At 34.5% G+C, this 6,979-nt stretch overlaps 2 long non-coding RNA genes across 2 annotated transcripts; one reads left to right on the top strand and one right to left on the bottom strand.

The window, feature by feature from the left end:
• Positions 1-560: 560 nt before the first annotated feature.
• LOC146916653 (uncharacterized) lies at positions 561-1,153 on the bottom strand. Its single transcript, XR_015013998.1, has 2 exons — positions 846-1,153; positions 561-764 (listed from the first exon to the last, which is right to left on the bottom strand). It is a non-coding gene; the product is annotated as an uncharacterized LOC146916653 (long non-coding RNA).
• A 167-nt stretch (positions 1,154-1,320) lies between these two features.
• LOC146916652 (uncharacterized) lies at positions 1,321-1,790 on the top strand. Its single transcript, XR_015015202.1, has 2 exons — positions 1,321-1,458; positions 1,561-1,790. It is a non-coding gene; the product is annotated as an uncharacterized LOC146916652 (long non-coding RNA).
• The last annotated feature ends 5,189 nt before the right edge of the window (positions 1,791-6,979 follow it).

Genomic DNA, 6,979 nt, shown 5'->3' with positions numbered 1-6,979 from the left:
GTTGAGCGGTGGAGAGGGGCAAACTCACGTTAACCAGCTCAAACTTGATTTGGTAATATTGTGATGTTGTTTGGCTTTCAACAATAAAATTGATTCTTATGCTCCAGGGTCACGTTCACTAGAAGCAAGAAATAGTAGCTTTTCCAATTGGTGAAATCGATTTTACAAATCCAATGTTACCAAGGATTGTAAAGTTCCCCAATTACCCCTTATATTATGTTTATATGATTATTATGGTTTTGCTGGAAACATTGTCCGTCAAAAAGAAAACGTAAATCATAGTTATTGGCATATTGATTGAACATTGTACAATTTGCCCTTTGCTGTAACCATCAATAATTAAAATAATATTTGAAATAATTAAGAAAACATGTTTTTTCTTTTTAAGGAAAAAACAAACAAACATGCTTTTATATACTATACAATTCTACTTCGTATTTATAATTTTTACATACCTTATTGAATAATTCTTTATATTTATAATATAACATGCACATTTTATTGAATAATTTTTTTACTAACTTTTATCCAGTTTTATCAAATTCAATAATGCAATAATATAATAAATAAAATATATATTCTAAATACCACTAAAACCCATTTTGGTAATTACATATGCAAAAGCAATTTTCATCCAAACAACACGATTTTATTGAAATCACGTTCACATCAATGTAATCAAACGTAAATCAATTTACACTCAACTCACTTTTGACCGAAATCAATTCTATCAAAATCAATTTTATCAAACTCAATTTTTGTCACTGCATAACCAAACACACACTAAGTCAGTTAGGTATCAAGGTGTTTTGAGGAGATTTCTTAGAATGAGAGTGTATACCTACTTTTGGTGTGGACCACTTTATTTATAGGCCCCAAGACGGACAATTTGGTTCTACCCTCATGAATTCATGGGTGGGAGACCTTTTGATCATATGAAGGGATCATATGGGTTCTGAACCCTTTATCTGGTGTACCGCGGGCCTTCACTGATGCATATGCTCCGCAACTATAGAGGGGTACTAGGGGCTTAATGGTGCTAATTAGAATTTTTTTTTCTAATAGTGGATATTCATGCAAATAAATGTGTAATTTCAAATTTAAATGCGCAAACACTAAGTAATTATTTTTTCTATTATATGAGTTGATCCTAGTGGAGTATTTGAAAAAAACATAATAACATTATATATTGAGTGAGCTGAAGGGATATATGTTACAAATTGATCAAAGACGTTTACAATTAATTAATATTTTATAAATGGCTTCTTGAAACTCTTAAATGCTAAAAACTATTTAATTGAAATTAAAATTAATAGACCATTAACTTTTAACTATAAAATGATCAAGAAAATCCTCTTTATTACATGCAAAAGAGAGAAAATATGGCTCAATTTCTCTTATTTGTTTATTTTTTTATCATCATTGTTTCTCTTTTTCTTGTTGAAGCAAGGGAACCAAGTATGTCATTTTTTTACATTATTTCCAATTTTTCTAATTTTATCTTATGCACAATATTTATCACATTTTTCTAACATTTTTTCTTTTTATTTGACAATGTAGCTAAAATTCCGTGTGTTTCTGACAGTGATTGTCACAAGGTCAAAAAACCTCTACTTTTAACGTGTATTGATGGTATTTGTCAATACACTTTAGAAGCTACACCATTTGATTGATGTTTATTTGGTGTCTAAATTTAATTGTATTTTTATGCATTGCACTCTTTTTCCTTTAGCGTATTTTATATCATTGTGTTTTTATGTTTAAGTTTTTAATGAGACACTTGTCTGTAATATTTGTTCTCTTGGGTTTTGGCCTAGTCCCCCTAAGATTTTTTTTCTCTCTATTTATGAAGTTTTAATAATAGGTTCCTTTGAGGTGTTCCAAATGTTCCTTGGGATGTCTATACAAAACTATGATATATAAAGGTGTTCCAAATGTTCCTTTGGGATGTCTATACAAAACTATGATATATAAAATCAATGAATTGTATTTGTACTTGATAATGTTTATACTTTTATGATCTACTTCAACAGTGCATTATTATAATATTCAAGTTTTCACATATAACAATGTTGTTGCATATTTTATTTTTAAGGAAATGTTGTTGCATAATTATAATAATCTACTTTAATAAATTAAGGCAATATATGGTTATGTAGATTAGATATTTATTCTACTTCCACATTTTTAGTATGCATTTAAAATATCATTTCAAAGAGTTCAACTTTTTTTCCTTTTAGAGCCAATGTTGTTGCATTTAAAAGAGTATGCATTTAAAATATCATTTCAAAGAGTTCAACTTTTTTTAAGGAAATGTTGTTGCATTCAAAATATTTTCAAAATAACCAAGTTCTTAAAATATTTCAGAGCCAATGGCATAACTACGAAAATTATGCTTTTCACCGAAATATTTTCAGAATCATTTTGCGTTTGTATATTTTACATAAATACTTTCGAAATGACACCGTATAAACGTTCTGCCAAAAATTTGACAAATTCTCCTTTGTTTGTAAAATGTTTACCTGGAAACTAGTTTAGTCAACCTCTACTAATTTGCATACAAAATTTATTTAAAACATTTTATGTGCATCAAGCACTCATTACAGTCAACATAAAATAAAACCATAACTTAATGAATTCAGGTTCGAATATCATGAACCATACATCCAATGGTCAGGTTAGAATTGGCAAGTACAAACCTACACCAATTTTTTTTTTTTTTTTGTCGAAACCCAAACTTGTGAAAATAATATTTTGACGCTTTTACTGTGTCAATAAATTTTCAAAACGCTCAAAATTAAAATTTCTTCGGATGCTATTATTATATATACCTGACTATAATATGCATAACGAAATTAAGCTCCAAAGTTTAAAAATCATGCTCGGCCAAGAAAGGAGAACAAATCATTTTTCTTTCCCATCAAAATTAGCCACTCAAGAAAAGGAAACTATATCACAAGATCGCAATTGTCTAATACTTCCTTCCAAGTCATCCTTTCCATTATCTTGCTAATGCTTTTAAGAAAATGTTTTCTCCACTTAGACAAATAAGTTAAGGAATATTGCTAAAAAAATAATAATAAGTTAAGGAATGGAAGAAAAACTTGGCCGGTCGGATCTAGTTTAAAAAAAGAAGAGAGGGTAAGAACACAATGAGAGTGTAACAAAGAGTTTTCCAAAAGTTATTCTAAAATGGTTGTATAAATACCATTTTTGTATATTTTTTTTCATTTCAAATTAGAGATTACAAATTTTTTGAGTGTATCTCTACAAAAGAGCAATGAATATCTTTTGAATATGCGTATACTGAAGTTTTTAAAATTAGGCAAACATAGAGAGATAGAGGAACATGGAGAAAAATATATGGAACCAGAAACATAAATGGAAGAAAGAGCACATGTAGTGGTTATAAAATTGTAATATTATAGAGTAAAAAAATGCATAGTCGAAATTGTAATATTATGTAGTGAGTCTAGACCTGTATAAATAGTAAATCCTATTATTGTGTGCCATGAAAATGAGAGCTAGAGAGAGAGAGAGAGAGTGGTCCTGGGAAACTAGGGCAACCACGCCGGAATTCCTTTTCACCGGCGGTGAGAACATCCGGGGGGGAAGGGGGCCAAGCAAGGTGCCAGAAATTGGGGGGAATGGGGACGATTGTACAGTGGTGAGAGTGCAGAAGAGGAAAGTGCAAGGACAGGTGGTTCGAGGACACGACGGGCAGTAGGAATTCGAGCGGCGAGGAGGTTTAGAGGTTAGGCAGAATCAACAGTCTAGGTTTCGGTCTTCTTCAAGGCATAATTTATAGGTTTTAATTGATGCCTCTGTTAACCCTAATCATCGCGGGCATCTTACTGTGGAACACGTAGGGCATCAGGAAGTGGAACGCAGGTTTGTGTAGGAGAGGGTTGGCAATGGAAATAGAATTATGTCAGCTATTCATCATTCCAAAGCAGATAGGGTTCTAACTTATACAAAAGGTGCGGCTTCTAGACAACCAAAGAAGGCAGGCACGGCTCAGCCTGCTATGTCAGGTGCGATCATGTTGCAGAAGGAAAATGTATCTACTGGTTCTGAAATTCGACGGTACGTAACTTTCTATTTCACCAATATGCCAGATATGGTTCCTTATTTTTATGTTAAAGAAGGCTTTGAGGTTTGTCGTATACTGGACAATTTATTCTTGTCATGGAAAAGAAACAAGCATGGTCATATTTATGGTTTCGTCAGATATGCCAATGTTAAGGACAAATAAATTGTTAAAAGCTTTGAATAAAATAACTTTTGGACAATTTCGTGTGTGGGCGAAAATTGCACGTTTTGATCATAAACCGTTGGGAGTAAGTGAGAAGAGGGAGATGGAGGGTTCTAGTGGAGAAGGAGTCATGCAGAAGAGGGAGGTGAGGGAGGAGGTCGGTCATTTGATGAGTGAGGGAGAAAAAATTCAGAGAGAACATGGTGAGGGAGAAAAAAGTGAGTTGTCGGGAAAAGATAAAGAAGAAGGGGGAAGGCGTAAAGAGGTGGGGGAGGATGTGAGAATGGGAAAGGCGAAGGTGAGAGTGGCGCAAGGGTTGGTGTGGGAGTGAGGGAGTTAGGTGTGAAGAAGACTATACTGGTTTACGAAAGTATGGATGATTCCTATGCAGGTGCAGTTGGGTGACACTACTCTTGAAAATGAATTTGGTCGGCCTGTTCGTAAGTTGGTTCGGACTTATCGATCAAATTCTGACGATTTATCTTGAGCACGGAAAGGTGTGATTGCATCAGTTTTGATTGGAGAAGCTATCCCGGTAATTTAGACACATATAGCGGATGCTAGTTTTGACGATTTAGACATTATTCCGTTAGGCGCCGATAAAGTTTACATTCGGTGTGTATCAAATTCAGATGTTATGAAGGTGTTTATTGATACACGTGATTTTTTCAATTTATTTTTTTCACAACCTGTTTGTTGGAATAAAGATAATGTTAAATTTGAAAGATGAGCTTGGGTTCGCATGAATGGCATTCCTATTCATGCTTGGAATGTGGCTTTCTTTAAGTTGTCTGTTTTTTAATGTGGAAGATTTTTACGGTTGGACAATTGTACGATTGCTAAGGATCAGTTTGACTATGCTCGGGTTTTATTGGCAACTTCATCTTTGGATGTGATTAATTTTACAGAAAAAATTCTTATTGATGGTGAGATAGTGGAGTTAAAAATTATTGAGGAATGGGGATTTGAAATTGGTGAGGATGCATGTTCATTGGAGGATGTTGATGATGACTCGAAGGTGTCTGTTCCATGTAATAATTATGATTTTCTGGCACCTGACGTGTGTGACCAAGTGGATGATCTTGTCAACAACTTAGCAGATGATTGGGTTGATGAAGGTAAGGAAATTCAATGTAAGTCATCTCCTAAGGCCACATAAGTTGTTATAGAGCCGGTTGGTGAGATTGTGTCAGATAGCGCTTCAGTGTTACCAGATGTGTTTGAACATGTTGTGGTAGGTTGTCACCGCAGCCAACTGCTTCTAATGTTTCGAAGGGTTTGGATATCAGTGCTCAGTGTGGATATAAAGTTGTTAAGCATGCTTATGAGGGAGCGGTTCAATTTGATAATAAAGAAAAATGTAACTGTTTTAAACGACAACTTTCTTGTCCTCCGACGTCCACTCGTTCTATCAATTCAGAGCCGTGGAGTCTTGAATGGCTTCAAGATCATGTTCATGGTGATGAGGGGTGGTGTCTTCTTCCAAACAAAATTCAAAGCAGAAGCTGAGTACTCAGGCAAGTTTATCCAAAATTGCGGAGGAAGGTACATTTAAAAATAAATTGAAAATAGGTGGTAAATTAAATTATTCTGCTCATAATTTAAAGAAAATTGCTCGCCTTCCTGACAATGATCGTAAGCAAGTTCTTAAAATTTTTATGAAGAAGGTATGTAGGCGCAGGGGTGTCAAGAAATCAGATGTTTTGTCACATGCTATTAGTAAAGGGTCACATGTATCAGATTCCTTTTCTTCAGCGTCAGTTAATAATGATTGGAAGAATTGGGTAATGTTACATGGTAAGGAGAAAATGGTCAAGAATGATGTGAATTGTTTTGGCAAGGCTATGGGGGTAAAATTTTATATGACAAATCTAATCAGATCAGGGTGTTGTCGAGAGGCCGGAAACAAAAAAAAGGATAGGGTGGAAGTGGTAGAGGAGGGGGTGCAGAAGGTTTAAGGTGGGGGTTGGTTCGTTGCAGGGGAGGAAGAGGAGGTGATGAAGATTCTTTCTTGGAATTTTAGGGGGTTAAGAGGGATTGCTAAAAGGCCGGAAGTGCGTAAATTAATATCTGGAAAAAAAATCCTTCCATTGTTTGTCTTCAAGAAACGAAGATGTCAGTTATTAATGATGCTTTGTGTGTATCTTTATGGGTTACTTTGACTCAGTCTTATTCCTTTAGATCAGTTGTGGGGGCGTCCAGGGGTTTGTTAATTATGCGGGACCCTTCTGTTGTGGAGGTATGGTCGTCGTTTAGCATTGAGCATGTTTTAATTATTGATGGCCGATTTATTGACTCCAACGATGAATTTCACTTATTTAATATCTACGCTCCTTGTGACAATGGGGATAAACAATTGTTATGGAATTCTTTATCTGAGCACCTTCAAAGGTTAGTAGGGAAAAATGTTTGTTTGTGCGGTGATTTTAATGTGGTTCGGGGTTCAGAAGAAAGGAGGACGGGGGGTTGCGATTCGTTCCATTGATTGTGATCCCCTTAATGATTTTATCGAAAATAATGTCTTGGTAGATCTTTGATGGTCCGATATGGCAAGTGTACCAAATAGTTTACCAAGTAATAAAGTGATAAGTAGAGTATCGTATCCACATGGATTGTCGTTTCGTCCAAACAATTCTCGTTATTTATTTTTATAAGTTGACGGTATAAAAGTTATGGGTTAAAAAAACTTGCAATTTTTATCTGTTTGCAACAGAGCAAGTTTAC

Source organism: Medicago sativa, chromosome 6 (genome assembly GCF_051527215.1).
Source record: "Medicago sativa cultivar Bolivia chromosome 6, Bolivia_mono, whole genome shotgun sequence".
Classification (NCBI taxonomy): Eukaryota; Viridiplantae; Streptophyta; class Magnoliopsida; order Fabales; family Fabaceae; genus Medicago; species Medicago sativa.
The sequence above is the reverse complement of the archived record's forward strand: the minus strand, read 5'-3'. Positions and strand labels throughout refer to the sequence as shown.